Source organism: Meleagris gallopavo, chromosome 17 (genome assembly GCF_000146605.3).
Source record: "Meleagris gallopavo isolate NT-WF06-2002-E0010 breed Aviagen turkey brand Nicholas breeding stock chromosome 17, Turkey_5.1, whole genome shotgun sequence".
Classification (NCBI taxonomy): domain Eukaryota; kingdom Metazoa; phylum Chordata; class Aves; order Galliformes; family Phasianidae; genus Meleagris; species Meleagris gallopavo.
Genome location: NC_015027.2, coordinates 12814981 through 12832136, shown reverse-complemented (window position 1 = coordinate 12832136; position 17156 = coordinate 12814981). Strand labels below are relative to the sequence as shown.

Below are 17156 nucleotides of genomic sequence, written 5' to 3'. Positions count from 1 at the left end.
CCCAGGGTTTTGATGTGGGGTTGCACCGGTGTACCCCTTCCCCAACCAGACCTCGCTCCCTCCCCACCCCACTGCCCTAGAGACGAAGGGGAACACGCGTGGGGCAGGAGGAGCAGCACTTCTTGTGGGGGAGGGGCTCGGGAGGGAATGAAGGTGCATCTCCAGCAGCCTCGAGCCCCGCGCAGCTCCGGGGTGGGGGCACAGGGTGCGGTCGGGGCGCGCGTTCAGCACCCTGGACAGCTCCGGCAGCGCCCGCGGCCATCGGGGAGCCGCGCTGTGTCCGGATGGGACCCTGCGATCCCCCGGGAACCCACAGAGCTGCCCCTGGTCCCTGCGCATCTCCCCCCTCCCCTTCCCCTCAGGACCTGCAGCGTGCCGCCCGAGAACCTACATCCCACCCCGGGACCCCACGCACCCTCTGGGAATCAACACCCATCCCCCTTCCACCTCCCCCCCCTCGACCCAGACCTGCTGCTTCCCTACCCCAGCCGCTGCCGGACTAATTACATCCGCCCCCCCGCCCCTTCTTCGGGCAAATTGCCGCCCGTCCCGGGCACACTGCCCGCCTTTTCCAGCCAAATTGGCTCCCTGCCTTCCCCACGCACACCGTCCGCCTACTCCTGTTAAACTGCCCCTTTCCCCCCCCACGACCCCAGAAAACTGCCCCTACCCCTGCCCGTGCCTTCCCCCACCCCCAGCAAACCGCTATGCCGCCCGCCCCATGCAAACTTACTGCAAAGAGTTGCGGGGAAGGGAGACAAGATCTACGCTCTCCCTGCAGCTGCCTCAGCCCCCCAATCCCGGGGGCGTCACGGAAGTTTGCAGCGGACCCCGCCGGGGTAAGAGGGAGCGGGGTGGGGACATACCTATGGCTGCGGGGTGCTGCGGGGTTCCCGCATCGCAAAGTTTCCCGGGGAAGCAGTGTGGGATTGGGGGGTTTTCCCCTCCACACACACACATACCGTCCCATCACCTACCGTGCGGCGGAGCTGAGCCGTCCCTGTCCTCGTCCGTGCCCGGAGCATCGCTTCGCTCCCGGCAGCTGCGGAGGGACGAGCGCGGGGCTGTGCGGGGAGGGAGCGCTCCTCGCTGCGCCCCTTTATCCCAGCATCACCGAAACGAATCCGCTTTGACGTCCAACCCGGGTTTTTATGGGTGTGGAGCGAGCCGGTGCAGCCCTCATTAGGAGACACTCCGCTCTCCAAATCATACATCTTTTATATAACCTCATTTCCAGTCTGGCTTTCCCCCCCCCTCCCCTTACTGATGAGCATCACCCCCTCCTCAGCTTCCTTATCAATAAAAGAGCCGAGAGGCACCCCCCACCCCCTCCAGCCCCTGCTTGTTGCTGGAAAGCCCCACTCCTTGCCCTGCAGCCCTCCACAGCATACCCCAGGGCAGGGGGGCTCAGCCAGCTCAGCCCCCCACCCCCAGAGAGCCACAGCCCTCTCCCTGCACCATGCTGCTGTAGGGGGCAATAACACAATGGGGTTCCCTTTTTCCCTGATAGCAAACAGCCTCCCTCCAAGCTCATCCCTGCACCCCTGAGCCCTGGGCAAGTGGCACCAGTGTCCCCCACTGCCCCCAGTGAAGAGCTGGGCACTGTGCAGGGGCTGCACACGGGGGGGAGAGTGCAAGGAAGGGGCTCCTCCTCTCTGCGTTTCCCCTTCCGACCTGCCCCTGCCCCCAAAAAGGCCCAGTACAGACCCAGGCTTGACATCAGTCTCCAGGCTTTGCAATTGTGCTCATTCCCATGGCAACAACAAACACATAATTATAGATATATAATATTATATAAATCCCACCGGGAGCTCGGGCAGGAGCTCACCTGCATGCAGCCCCCTCCCAGAGCACAAGGGCAGCTCCCCTGGAGCAGAGAAACATAGCTGTAGCCCCGCACACAGCCCCGGCTGCCCGGTGCTCAGGATGCTCATGGATAAACCATGGCACAGTGGGTGACTAAATGACAAAACTTCCCTCAGGGAGGGCAAAGCAGGCAGCCCTGATCCTCCCTGATGAACAGGGACTCTTGCAGAGCTGGCAAACAGGGGAGGATGGCAGCAGCACTTTTGGGGCTGCACCCCCCTGCTCCTCTCACTACTCATACATCAAGCTGTAACGCACTGTCTGGGGCTAATGAAAACATAATTATGCCTATTTAGATGCAGGAGGACTAATTTAATAGCAAGCTTCTAAATGACATCTGCTGTGCTCCATCGGGCAGGGAAGCCTGCCCCACAGAGGGGGCAGAGCTGCATGGGGTGGGGGCATGCAGGCAAAGAAAGGCTTCGTGACATGGTCATGGGCCAAAAGTTGTCACCTTCAGCCTGGGCAGCCCAAGAACTTCTTCCCTTGATTTGTGATGTGAGATGCTGGAGAGGAAAAATCAGGAATCAGAGTAATGGGTGCTGAGCTCCAGACAGAGGGGCTCCCAGCAGCCAGTTCTGGTTGCCCTGCCCACCTACCCCACTAACAACCACACAAGACCCAGTAGGAAGAAAGCAAGCTGTGCTCTGTGTCACCAGGATGGCCATCATCCTCCTCCTCCCAGGACGCTGCCCTGCATAACGCTCAGCAGAGCAGTGCTCATTTCTGTGCTGGCTGAGGCTTTGCCCATGGAGCCCACAGCACAGTGCTGGCATCAGAAGGAGCTGGTGGCCTCCGCACATCCTGCACCAGGGGACTCAGTCTCCATCTGTGTCACAGCAGCCACCCCCCAGATGCTGAGGTTGGAAAAGGTTTCAGTGTGACAACCAACATCTGCACCTTTCCTCCTCCAGCAAAGAACACTCGGGGCAGGATTTCTCCATCAGGATTACACTCCTGTAACCCTGCCCCATCCAGCCCAGGGAACCCAGGGCCATGGGGAAGACACCTGCACAAGTCACCCCATGCCCCAGCCGTTCACTGAATGCAAATAGCTCGATGAGCAAGAAATCGCCCGGCTCAGCTTGTGGCGGGGGGACAGCACCTGCCCCTGCCCCTTCCCACACTCCCCCTTGCCATGAAATCAGCTCAGTGCCATTTGCCTCCAGCCATATGCTCACAGTGTTATGGGAGCCAAATATAAACACAGCGCTTCGCTCGCCCAAGTTTCCTTCTCCCCCCATCCCGGGCTCCCCTCAGCCTCACACACCTCCATTGGGAGCTGTAGGGGTCGGGGGGTTCCAGCAATGGGGAATGTGCTCAGAGATCCCCGGGAGCCGGCAGTGCGCACACACACACACACACACACACACACACACACACAGCCGTCACCCGGCTGCTATTTCCACGCAGCCCGAAATGCGTCCAAGGGATTACTGCGACGGGAATAAAGAAAGAGCTGAACGTATTTATACCCAAAGCTTAAGGAGCCGATGGCACTGCGCACACACAGACACACACATCCGCCAGCTGATGGGGGACTGGCAGCGATTTGGGACAAATCCCAGGATTTCTGTCCGTGCTCAGCTTCGGAGCGGGTGCGGATGCTGGAGCTGCCTATGGGTGGCAGTGAGCCCGCACTGCTGGCTGGTACTGCAGGTCTGAGGGCCTGGGAGTCCCCGGCTCGGTGAGTGTTAGGACACATTTGGGGCAAAAAACTTGGAAATGGCATCAAAAAGTCGAACTCGTGCCTACAGCCTCACGTCACCATGGGTCACGGGGCTGGATTGAGTCTTTCAGAGTGCATCACACCACTTCCAATGGTATAAAGTAGGTTATAAGGAACTCTCTCTCTCACACACACACTCACAAATCTAATAAAGAGATATTAGTTGGAGAGTATTTGGCTTCTGGCATTAAACTAACTCCAGCTTCATACAGACACCAAAGAAATGAAATTATGGCAGCTCACAAACAAGAAATTCCAGGGGGATGAATTAATGTTTCATCACTGTTACAGGGCAGAGCTGTACCTGTCTGTCTTCCCTTTCTGTGTTTCTTTCTCCTTACTTCAAAACGTGATGCTCTGCCTGTACGAGTCGTGCACCACGTCCCTCCCGCGCCAGCCCCACACCTCACCATCAAAACCCGAATTGTTTTCATCCTCCTTTTAAGGACATGCTGGAGGTTTTACAAACACACCAAAGCCCAAGGACGCCTCGTAAATCCAGCCTCTAATTTGAGCAGATGAAAAACCTGCTCAGAGACCTCTCTTGCTCCGCATGCTGGAGCGGCTGGAGTGACTCCTGGGTTATTCAGATGCAAACACTTTCAAGCACAAATATCCGAGGCAGCTGTCGGCAGCTGGAAATGGGGGGAAGGTGCTCAGCAGCACAGAGCTGCACTGAAACATAGAATCAGTGAGATGTGCATCGCAGAACCATAGGATGGTTTGGGTTGGAAGAGACCTCAAAAAACCATCTGAAAATAAGCAGAATGGAGGTCATTAAGGCTGGCAAAAGGCAGCCCATCCCCTGTGCAGTACAGCAGCTGGGTCCCTGCCTCATGCCCGCTCCCTTCCAGGAGGATCTGACCCCCAAATGACGCTATTTAATCTTTGAGTTAATTAACGAGATAATTATCGAAATCACTTTGTGCCAAACCTTAGCAGTATATGTGGAGATTTCTCCCTATGAAGCAGCACAACAGAGGGCTGCAGGTCCACAGCTCTTTCTATAAGACCCAAATCTCTAATCTCAGAGTTATCGGTGTGGGACCTCAGGGTGGGTGGGACAGAAGTAGGAAGGGGCACTGCGTCAGTGCAGCGCTGGGTAAACAGGCGCGGGGCAGCACGGAAGGGCTGCAGCAGGCTGACAGGGCTGATAAGCCCAATCTGCAGAGCATTCACAGCACAAGGAACACAAAGCCAGCCCTAAACTGAGCCACAGCTGCTGCCGAGTTCTTCATTCCCAAAAAAGACCCTGCTAGCAGAAAACAAGCTGCAAGGAAAGCGACAGAAATATTCCTCTACCCATTGGTGAAGCCCCTCGTGTGCTACTGGGGGTGGGTGAAGAGGGGCTGCCGTACCCTCCAGACCCATGGAAATAAAGCAACATGTTTTGGCATTCGTTGAGGCTGAGTGAGCTGTGAACCCCATCCATCCCTGACCCTAAAGCAGCAGTAGGGCAGCCCCACATGCATAGCTCAGGGGCTCAGCAATGGTGAGGAAGGCTGGTGATGATGAGGAAGGCTCATCCCAGCCCCAGACTGCTGCTTCAGCACACGTAGGTAGCAGCGTGTGCCAGGACACGCTTTGCATTGCTACACACTTGTGAATCAGTGTCCAGCCAAAGCCGTGCAGCAACACAGGAGCTGCCCCATCCCAAACGCACGTGCCAGCAGGGAGAGAAGCAACAACAGGAGGCACAGAGTTGTGCTTTTCCCCCTTTTATTTTTTCCCCACAGCCCAAAGAAAAGTGGCACTCAGCCTTCCCACCGAGCGGTGAGAAGTTTGTGCAGAAGCACTGCCAGGAATTTGGATTTATTTCTGGAATGACTTTCATGGGATGTTGAAAAGCTGCTGTAATTTGGAGGTATTAAGCAGCTTCAACCAAGATGGAATTGAATGCTGAAAGGAGCCAACTGCATGGGGAACAGCACGATCACAACATTTCACCTCCAATTAAGACAATTCATTCCCCTCACCACCAGAATCTTACTTCAAGAGCAGGAAAAAGAGGAAACAGAGCCAACTGAACTCGGACCAGCCCAGATCCCAACAGCCCCACCACAAGCTGCAATGCTGACACAAGACCCCAGCCACAGGATTTGGCACCCTGGGCTCACCACCTCCATGGAATTTAAAGCAATTTAGAGCTTTCTGGTGCTTTTTGCCCAGCAATCCACTCACCTGCAGCCACTGGATCCCAGCAATTCTGCCTGCTGCTTCCAAAGCCAACTTCAGTAATTAGAGGAACATAGAGCAGCTCTAGTGTCACTTGTAGGTAAGCACTGAGGTGATCATGGTGACCTCACAACACTAGCAGGACCTGCCCAGATTAGAAATGTTCCTATGTTACTTTCTCCCAAGTTGACCAGCACCCCATAGATTTCAGTCCTAATAGGGGATGCTCATTTAGGTCACCTGGGACCCAATGCAGGTGGCACACCAAAACCTCATTGCTTTGATATCTCAACCCTCTCATTCAATTTGGTCAAAAGAATGCAGCTGTGCTATGCTGGGGTACAAGAGCACAGCTGGATGAATCGTAGAATCCTGGAATCAGTAAGGTTGGAAAAGACCTCTGAGATCCTCAGACCAATCCCAGCACCCACCCCCACCATGCACACTGACCACATCCCTCAGTGCCACATCTCCATGCTCCTTCACCACCTCCAGGGATGGTGGCCCCAGCACTCCCTGGACAGCTGTGCCATGGACCCCATTTACTTACGAAAGTGGGCTGAAGGAATGCCTGGAAAGAGCATGAGCCCCTGCAGCATGAGGTCTGAGGAAGGCTTTGTGGGTAAAAACACTGAAAAGACTGAAATCAGGAAAAGTAGCCTGAGCATCCCTTGGTCCTGTGAAGCACTGCCCTACAAAATGCCAGAAAACAAACACCCATCTCTCAACTCCTCTCTTACCAGTGGGGAAATGGAGGCACGTGAAGGGCAGGGGCCAGATTACACCATATAAAAGTGGAGAAAAAGGTTCAGAGATCTGTCTCCTTCTTCAGCTGCCTGTGGGTGGGATCTGGGGGGCGCTGCACAGGGCAGGCTGCAGATGGTGCGTCCCATCTCACCTACGTGGCCGAAGAGCCTGGCCCTGTGCTTGGCAGGCAAAGAGCTGCTGTTCTCATTTAGAAATACAAGACTGCCGTATTCTCTAAGAGAAAGATCAGAAAGAAAGGGGACAATAATAACAATGAAAACAACAAGTAAACTCGAGATCAGGGAAGACAAAAACGGGTGGTAGTACTGCCCCTGGCTCTGCAGCTCTGCAGGAAGGGCTCCCAGCAGGAGCCCCAGACCCCACGGAGCCCGACTGCTCTCCCCTTGTAGCCATGAGGCAGAACAAAACCCACTTGGGACACTTCTTCTTGCCATTCAACTCCTCCACAAAGAACCCTCTGTTTCCCCAGAGCATGTTTTCTCCTCATATGCCCCTGTCCTTCCAGCCCTCTGCTGCCTCACACACAGCGTCTGGGCCTCTCTGAAATTCGGAGCGATATCACAACTTCGGATGGGATTTGCTTGCTCTCTGGGTTCTGTCAATCCCCTGCAGAGGAGCACAGGGCAGCCTGCAGCCCAGGTCTGCAACAAGCAGACGCATCTGAGAGCTCTACACATCCCCAATGCAATCAGGACTGACACAGCCTTGGACAGGCTTCCCCCTCCCCAATTACTTTTTTCCTTTTGTTTTTTTTTCCCCCCAACCTCTTATTCCCAGTGGCCAAGAACATTTAGTCTGGCCGGGAAAAGGAAATCTCATTACAGAATTACGGTTCATTTAGCAGGTCCCGCTGGAAGCCCTGCAATAACCACTGCCTTCCTAACAGGATTAGCCGGTGTCTGAACCTCCCGACCACGCTGCCTGCGGCTCTGCTCCCATATCGTCTCCCGGACCCTAGAAAACCCCAACTGCTAGTGGGCCAAAGGGAAAAGATGGGGAGGATGGGGGACATCCCCACTGTGCTTTGCTGCCTTGGCTTCTCCCATCCTGCTGGCTCTGCACTCAAGGGTGTTGTTGGAAGTGTCCATGAAGTGTCCAAGGGCATCAACCTCATAAAAACCTACAGGACAGTGGATTGATGTGTGTCCTGCTACAGCATCAGCCAGGACTCACTGTCTGCTGTACTCACAGGTTTTCTTCCCACCAGCAGCGGCTTCCATGGCACAGAGGCAATGCTGAGACATTGGTGTGGGTTGGTGGGGTCCTCCTGGCATCGGTTCTGGAGCCTACATGGAGGTTTTGGCTGCCATCATGCAGTCTGGGAGCGTTCTTACTGGGATCAGCTCTCTGTCTTTAAGAGGTTTAGGAATGAGTAATTTAGAGGCGAAGGTGAAGGAGGAAACCAAGTTACATGGTGCCACCAGAACAGCCATGAGTTTGCCTTCAAAGACACTGAAATCTCATTGCTTCTCCCACCACTGCCCCCAAGAAGTGGTGAAGAGGCAGTAAATTAATGCAGCACCACTTATGGAGATACCCCTATGATTTCAGGGGGCTGAGCATCCACCTGTCACCACCAACCAGCTCCCACTGCTTCAATCTCACACCGCTTTGCACAGAGAGAAACTGCAGCCAGTCCCTATAGAAAGCGAGAGGGGAGGGCAACACAGATTGAAGGAGAGCAGAGAACACTGCTTTGTGCGGTAGTTATACCCACGAGACAATGACTCCCACAGTACTGGAAGAGCTTTTATGGGGTTAAATGAACTCTTGTTTTGCTTTAGACAAAGTAATTCTCTGAGGCATGCTTCCAGCAACACCTTGTTCCATTGCACACCCACTGCGGGCAGCTTCTGCCATGCTGCACACCACAGGCACCCATCCCACAGCCCAGCCCTGCTCTGACACCTCCCAGCCAGAGGTGGGGGCCTGGAGACCCCCTAACCCCACCAGGCAGCCCAGCATTCCCACCTGCCATGCTCCAGGGGTGGCCGTGGTACCTCATTACTGCGGAGATGAAAGGCCACGCAGAGCATCGCAACCCCATCCCTGCGGCTCCTACACTGCTCCAGCTCCACCAAGAGCTGCCATCATTAGCAGGGATCTGTCTGCGGGCAGTGGGCTGCTAACGAAGCTGCGTGGGCTGAGTGAAGTGCCGGGAGTCGGGGATGTAGGGATGCTACAGGGAAGGCGCGGAGACATCGCTGGTCCTGCATTAATGCCAGGGACACAGCAGGGCGCGAGGAGGAGGGAGGGGTGGTGCAGAGCAGGGGAAGTTTTGCTCACACACAAACACGGTGTAATTCAGTTTGTAGAAGCGCACCAAAGCCAAGAACTGAGCAAGAGGCCAAAAGGGCAGAAGCGTTTCTGCGGCTAATGAGCATGCATGGGCTGATGAGTGCTGCTGGCGAGCACTGGAGGGAGGAAGGAGCCCCACTCTTGGCCTTGCAGAAGCATCATGTCACTGGGGGAATGATCCTGGGGAGAGCACAGTGGTTCGTGTTCACCTCTTGGTGCCCCAGCCTACATCTGTCTGTCTGTCTGTCCTGCAGAGCATGGGCAGTCACACTGTGCCATGCAGCAGGGCCGCAGCAAGGATGCTTCTGATCCCTCCATCAGAAATCACTTTAATCCTCCCACCTTTGGAGAGTTTTTCCCCACTGTGTCTGCTGGAACAGAAGTGTGAGTGTTCTGCCCTCCTTAGGTTCTTCTGCAGGGAACAGGCTGCCCAGGGAGTGGTGTGGTCACCAACCCTGGAGATGTTCAAGGAATGTGGAGATGTGGCACTGGGGGACGTGGGCAGTGGGCACAGTGGGGGTGGGTTGGAATTTGGCTTGGGGATCTTGGGCGTCTTTCCCAACCTTAATGATTCCACGATTCTATGAGCCCTGAGTACCATTACTCTCCCTTCATGGCTCTTGTCACTGCACATGGCACAGACATGATGCTCATCAAGCTGTGGCTCTGTGAAACAGGCAGTGATCCAACCTGACCTTCCCACACAGCCTTGTAGTACATCCCAGAGCACAGGCCTGGAGGGGAGGTGACACAGGGCTCAATACAGGACACCTGGCTAGCTGCAAGTCTCAGAGATGCAATTAGAGATCAGAGGAGGATGTATTACACACTCCATGCATTTATCCCTATGCCGTAACAGCTGTTTCTGCCACAGAAGTGACCTTTCCAGCTTTGTTTTTTCATGGTATCATTTGGAGATGCATTAGAAACTGTCCATAAGGGAAGTGCCAGGAGCCAGACAGGCTCTGTGTGCATGCCAGAGGAGGAACAGTTACATACATACACCCCACATATGTTTGTGTGAGCGTGGGTATTGAGGGAGCCCTGGATTTGGTTTTGATCAGAGCCAACAGCCTGAACAGCTGGATGGAGAAAACCTCATTGGCCATATCTTCCTAGACTGGTAATAGATGGACTCTACCACCAGCCTTGCTCTGTGACTGTGGGCAAAACAGATCACTCTCCTTTCTTATAGGTGCAGTGATTCTCCTCAGTGAACTGACCAAGGCCCTGCCCAGGATGGGGGACACCAGTCGTCCCTTCCCCTCCTTTCCCACCTCTAGAGTTTGCTCTTTGCTGAAGAGCCATGGCGAAGAAAAAACAATGCTTAGCCCTGGACTGCTCTGTGGGCAGAAGCCAATTGCTTTTCTCGTGCCCTCTTGTACGTGTCACAAGCCAACAGGCCCATGTGCTGTTTGAAAAAGGGGTGAGAAGGATCCCCAAGGTTCTCTCTTCCTCCCAACCCCTTAGGTTGCACCTGGCAGTTCCATACCTCTCCCAGTCCATCCGCAGTTTGCCCACCCTTCTTCACTTTCTCTTGCTTCTTGTTTGTTTGTTTTGCCATCCAAGCATTATTGGTAGCAGCAGGGTCTGGCAGCCCAAACTTCCCCAGGGAAGAAGTTCTGGCATCCAGCAGCCAAGTGGAAAGTTGGTCCAAGCCTGTCTCATCTCACTTTTGACATATCACGGCTGTCCATTTCCCTTCCCAAGGAAATCTGATTTGTTCCAAAGTTTATAGTTTCAGTGACCTAATCCCAGCATAGTTGTTCCTGTTTCCCTTTAATTTACTGCCTCAGCTTGTATTAATTGATGTATTGCAGAGGGCTTGAGCCAAGCTAATTGTTTTAGAAGAAGAAAAAAGAAGAAAGGAAGGAAGATGTGAGGTCCCTTAGCGGATTACTGAGGTATTTGAGTGGGCAAACAGCAGCCACCAGAAAACAGTAATAGCTCCAAACAGCATCAACAGACCGGAGGGGTGGGGACCCTCCAGATGTCATGCAAACCCAAATCCCTGCCCCAGGGTGACCTGTGGGAGCAGAGCATGTAGAAGGAGGAGGGCTGCAATGCACTGCCTTGCTGGGCTGCCTCCATCCCTGGGTGGTGGGGTCACTGTCCCTGGAGGTGTTCAAGGAACATGGTGATGTGGCACTGAGGGATGTGATCAGTGGGAGGGCATGGGGGGTGATCTTAGTGGTCTTTTCCAATCTTAATGATTCTCTGATTCTATGCACTTGCCTGGGGAGGTGATGGAAAATCCTGCTGGTGGCTGTTTCTACTCATGATGAACAAGAGCAATAGAGAAGTGCCTGTAGGGATTTCCCAGGTGTAAATCACAGCCAGCAGCCCTGACTGCCTCCAGAGCGAGGAGGTTGGCTCTGTGGGCAAGGGGAGAGCTGTTCCACTGCGCCACTGCCACTTGACAGCCTCTCATAGCATTCTTGTGATCAAAGTGGTGAAATAAAGAACAAATACACAGACAAATTGGAGCAGAGCGTGTAGAAGGAGGCACTGTAAGGAGGCACAGTACACTATAAGAACACTTTCACCCAGATTAGAGGGACTGTTGGTGTGTCAATGGTCATAGCTCTGCCTGGAGGGATGGCGATGGGCTGCCCAAAGGCAAACATCACATCCTGTCCTGGGTGGGATAACCCTGGTGACTGGATGGGTCTGAAAGGCTGGAAAACAGCTTTGGAGGAAAGGGCACGGTGGTCCCACTGAACAAGAGGATGAGCTGTGGTTTAGAACAGCCAATCCATTAATTTTCACTTGGCCAAGATCAATGCCTCCTGTGGTGAACAAAGCCAGCAGGACAATGGAAGGGATTGCTCCCTGAATTTGCCACCTGCAATAGGAAATAGTCTCTTGGGAACACCACTGACCGAGGGCTTGGAGCATGCTGTACACATAATCTCCCTAAAGGAGGGGAGGGAAGAGGAGGAAAGGTGTCACTTCCACCAGCTCTAGCTGACAAAACTACACCTGTATTAGATGATGTTACAGGTCCTTTCCAACCTTGACAATTTCATGATTCTATGACCACAGCATTTCTGGCACCTGACACACATGGATGATGCTCCAGGGCTGGTCACATAGCATGAAGGGGAGCGCAGCCCTTCCCAGCTCTTCACAACCAAGATTCCATGGGGAAAAGCCAGGCCAGAATCAAAACCCCAGTGCTGGGAGGAGCTGAGCCCTCTGCAGGAGCCTGCCAGCCCTCCTTGGGGGGAGCATTTTGGGGATGGAGATACAGGGAGGGCACAAAGACCAAGATGGGGATACTCTCTCCAGTCCATAGGGATCTGCAATCCCTATGAACCCAACACCATCCTATCAAAGTTTCCCAGAGCACAGAGTTGCTCCTTGGTGTTCTCCATACCAGCTCACGTTTCTACCCTGCCCATAAATCAGCCCAGCTCCATCGCACGGCTCTCACTGCGAGGTTGATTTATTTGGGAATAACACAGGGAGTTTCCAGATCAACAATAATTGCTCTTCCAAATTACTTAATAGTTCAGATTGCAGCGCTCTCTTTGGAAATCATCTCAGACAGTTCAATAAAACAACAACAACAACAAAACTATCATCGAAGAGACAACTGCAAATTGATAAAGTCTTTGAGACTGAGCTAATATCATTGCTGGTAATTTTATTCGGCTCAAAATGGAGGGATACACACTCAGCTCAGTGAGGAGGACACAGCCTGCTACCAAGGTGCTCAATTTTCCCTTTTAGAGACACTCTTATTGCTCAAAAGGAGCCGCAGGAACAACCCTGCTGGCTGCAGTGCTGTAAAAAAACAGCTCCAGCCTTCTTGGAGAGAAAGATACAAATAAAAATGTAATAATAACAATAATAATGGGCTGAAGGGCTGTGCTCTCTGTGGCCTTTGCAGGTGCTCCTGCCCAGGACTGGTGTGGGCGCGGGAGCTGGCAGTCATTGCACTCCTGCAGGGCTGAAATTGTCACCCAGGAGGGGAGGGGAGGACTTGTTTCATTTTGGCCACTTCCCAATTTCCCAGCCCTCCGGGGGCAGGAGATGCAATGTGGCTCACAGGGGAGGGCCGAGGAGGGAGGGGGGAGTGGGAGGGAAATGGGATGCTTGGGGCAGCCCTGAATCACCAAAGAGCGAGTGTGTGGGTGCAGAGGGAGCCCTGGGTGCTGGGGTGATGCCAACCAGAGCAAACATTTCCAGCATCAGTGGGCTTTGCAATATTTTGAGGCAAGCCCATGCTTGGTGGTGCAACCTAAAACGCAAAACCTCGGTGGGGTGACTCCATTCCCACTCACCCACATCCCATTTCTCTCAGGACACCCCAGAGGATCTCCCAACACCCTCATTGAGATGCTGGACATGGGGTTAGGAGGAGCCTGGCAGTGAGAGGGTTACACAGCCACTGCCCCGTGCCAGGAGCTGTGGGGGCTCGGAGTGAGCCCAGCCGATGGCTGCCATCTGCTCCTGGCACCTCAGGCTGTGCCGGAGAGCAGGGAAGGGAGAAAACAAAACCCTGGAAGTGGGCTCTGGCAGGGAGTGCTCCACTCTGGCCAACACACCAAAGACCTATGGGGTGTTTGAATGGCTGCAAAATGCTGCTCTGTCCATCCCCATCACTCCCAGAGATGGGAGTGCTGTGCTTCTGGTGCTCCACACCAATGTTTGTTCTCCAGGAGGAACACAGCCCCTAGGGATGTCTCCAAGCTCATCCTCCTGTGGACGCGGAGAAGCCCATGGGAATACTGCTCTGAAGGGCATCATCCTACAGGGCTCAGGCTTTGCTGTTCCCCAGCAACACACAGCCCTGTCCCCATCGCTCACCGCTCCGGGAGGGCATCCAAGGGAGCTGCCTTCATAGCAGCCACTTACAGCCAGAACCGGGCAGCACCGCGCGCACTGCCGGGCAGCCCCGAGCCAGCAAGCGCCGGGGGAAAGAGGCCAAACCCAGCCCCACATCCCAGCCCCCCCGGGGGCTCAGAAAGAAGTCCCATTCATCATCCAGCCTCTGTTTGTTTTCTGCACTCTGCTAAGCTCAAACAAGCAAAACAGATTAGCCGGTCTCATTTGTTTCCTTCTTAATTACACCTCTTCGGTGCTGATGTAATATTTAAAGATTTGGGTTGCTAAGGATGAAAATCCACCTTCCCCCTCCTACACCCACCTTGGCTTTTCATTCCCATCATGAAAAAGCCCAGATGTTGTTGGTTTTTTTTGGTGGGGTATTTTTTCCCCACAAAAAACTCTAATTATTGAGGAATTCAGAAACTCTGAATTCAGAAGCTGCCGGAGAGCGCTCAGGTTGTCAGAAACAGATGGACTGGAGCTGCAACTTTTCATCACTCTATCCAGCCCCCCCGGAATGGAGGGCTGCATCTGCAGCACACACAGCCCCAGATAACTTCAGCTGTGTCTCCCCCGCAGCAGTGCTTTGCCATCAATAGGACTTCCCAGGAAGCTGAGCAGCTGCGCGCCAATGGCTGTGGGATGAGCTCCTCGTCCGGGGAAGGAGAGAGCTCTTTATGCTGTCATCCCCACCTGCAAGTCCCCCATGGAGCTTCCCAGGGTGGGTGTTAGGGCTAAAGGACCTAAATCAGAACCATGAGAGGGTGGGAGGTGGGAAGCAACCCCAGCGCAGCCCAGGCTATGGGGCAGGCAGTGACATGGGGATCAGGACATTTGCCACTCCTGCGTGCCCACGTAGTCCCCCAGCAGCATCTGAGCTGCAGCACAGATAGAACACCATGGAGACAATGGGGACACCCCACTGTACAGCCCCCCCACGCCACCACACACCACCTCCAATCCACCCACATGCAGAATCCCATCCCCAGCACCAACCCAAGGCACGCACCGACTCCCAGCTCCGGCTCCATCTGGGTGCCATGCGGATGGCAGCGCTCAGCTCGGCGATCCGCGCTGGCTGGCGGAAGAGCTGCAGGAGGGCTGGCAGGGCTGTGCCGAGCCGGCTGCGCAGCTTTCCCACGGTGGCATTCAGGACACCCCACTGCGTCCCCTCCCCTGTGCCCGGCGCTGTGCATCCCTCCCAGGGCTCCACACCGCCCTGTGGATGTGGGGGTCCGTGGGGTTGGGAGCTGGGGGCATTTCGGATGGTTTGGGTCTGGCAAACACCTGCAGGCACACTGCAACCTGGGGGCCCTGCAGCACTCGGGTTATTCAGTAACTTCTCCCTCCCCAGCTGCAGCGAGCGCTGCTCTTTCCCAGTCATGTGAGCTGTGGTATTCCAGCTTGAGGCCTCCAGCTCTGGGTCTCATCCAGGTGTGTTTCTGTGCGGGGGGAGGGCAATGTAGAGCACCCGGATAACAGGACAGAGAGGACAAAGCCCCATCCTGCAGCGTTGTGCCAGCTGGGTACCACGAGGGACCCCAGGCCCTTCCCCTCTACAAAACCCCAAAGCTGGAATGTGAGGATCTTTGAGATCCCTTCCAACCCAAGCCATCCCACAGTTTTACAAAAGACACAATTCTGGGAAAAAGAACCATGGCAAGCCTCAAACCAAAGGAATTTTACCTTCAAGGATGTAGGGTCTTATTTTAAGCTTCCCCTAAAGAGCGCTCTTGTCCTCAGTGGCCTTCATCCACCTCCAGCCCCAGTGAGCCCCACTGACCCCCAGCCATGCTCACCACCATCCCGCAGTGCTGCTCGGTCTGAGCACAGTGCCAGGCAGGTGCTCCCCTGGAGGCTGTGGCCGCTCCCCTGCACACACCGTGCATTGTGTTTGAAGTGTGGGAGAAACCCTAATGGGAGATCCATTGTCTGCATAATGGGCACCGAAGGTAGGTGAGCTCCGGGACGAGCCCAGGGAATGGAGAGGGTGGAAATCAGCCAGGCAAAGTGCCTTGGCTTCCCTGTGGCTGGATCTCACCCCACACAGATGGGGTTTATTTTGTGGTTGGGAGCAACGTAACGCAAGCAAGGAGGGAACACAGATCCACACACACCGGGTTGCTGGAAGCAGGGGTTGTAGCCAAAAATAGGAACAAATAAGTTGGATCCTACCCAGCACAGCAGCACAGAGGCTGAGGGATGTGTAACCCTGAGGCTGGCTCTGCCCCGGGCATGCAGCCAGAAGCAGTGTCACCCATCGGATTTACAAGCCTGAAAATAGCCCTCTGACAGCAAAACCCTACCCGGGACTCAGACTGGCCACAGTGGCACCATGTCTGACCCCAGTCCCCAAGAGTGGGGCATCCCAGCAGCACAGGAGGGGGTCATTGCAACAGGGTGAGAGTGGGCTGGGAAACAGCCCCGTAGCTACTGGAATGGGACAACCATGTCCTCCAGCCAACTTCAGGACACCCAGCTGGAACGGGAGTTTTGGTGACCCAAATCACACTGCAGAAATGGGGACAAGGATCTAATGGGTACCACAGAGCATCCCTGTCCATGGGATCGGGTCTGTGGGGCTGTTCCTATGCCAGCTGGGGATCCACCGGGATGCCCAGTACCCCCCAACAGGGGCATGGTGCCTATGTGAGTACAGCCAAGGCAGAAAGCCCGTGCTGTAGTGGGGCATTCCCAGGGAGAACATTGGCACCACATTTCTATCACCATTCCAGTGGGTTCCAATAGGATATCAAGATAGTGCTCCAGAACTCCCAGCCTCACAGTTTGCCATACAAACACATAAAGCCACCCCAGCCCCAAAAACCAAGGAACAAACAGCTGTCAGGCATAGGAGAGCCTTCAGCTGGTTTCTCTACCTGTGCTGAAGGCATGGCACGATTCTTCGCCTTGCGAAAGAAGCTGCAGCTGTGACATCTGGGACACAAAGCTTGGAACTGTGGATGGTTACCCCTCTCTGGACAGGAAAGTGTCCTGCAGGGCTCTCCCCGGGTGTCAGTGTCCAGCAGAGCCCTGCGAGGTCCCTGGATACTGGGTTCAGATTTCGGGAGACGAACACCCAAGGTCAGGGTAAAAATAGAGATGAGGAAAGGGAATCTGCTGAGCAATGGGAGCAGGGGGGCATGGGGTGGGGGGCAGGCACTGGGGGTCAAGGCAATCCCTTCCCCTGCAGGTGGGACCCCCAGGGCCACTCACCTCTGTGCTGACATTAATCTCTCCAATGAGCAGAGCAGAATTAGCATCCACACCTCAGAGCTGTGTGAGTTTGGCATTCATGTATCTCATTTTTCAAGTTCAGCTCAGTGGAAGGTTTCAGGATCCGCTTAATTTCAGGGGAAGATGTGCACATATCTGTATCGGGAGGGAAGGGTCTCCCAGCAGCCCTGGGGACACAGTGCCACCACCACACCCCCACTGGCAGCGGGCGCATCCCGCTCCCCTCTCGCTCCCTGAGCTTCCCGGT

The 17156-nt window shown here is 54.7% G+C and overlaps 1 protein-coding gene across 4 annotated transcripts in view; it reads right to left on the bottom strand.

Annotated features, from left to right (window-relative positions):
- The window catches only part of NOS1 (nitric oxide synthase 1), a 55264-nt gene extending 38578 nt beyond the window's left edge, over positions 1 to 16686 (bottom strand). Inside the window, exon 1 of one of the 4 annotated variants that reach the window (XM_010720567.3) lies at positions 16552 to 16686. The gene's annotated coding sequence lies outside the window, so the exon portion shown is untranslated. Of the gene's footprint in view, positions 1 to 977; positions 1132 to 5776; positions 5931 to 14681; positions 14995 to 16551 lie in introns of those variants that run through there. The other 3 variants (XM_010720569.3, XM_031556043.1, XM_010720570.3) reach the window with 3 other exon arrangements.
- Between the last annotated feature and the right edge of the window lie 470 nt (positions 16687 to 17156).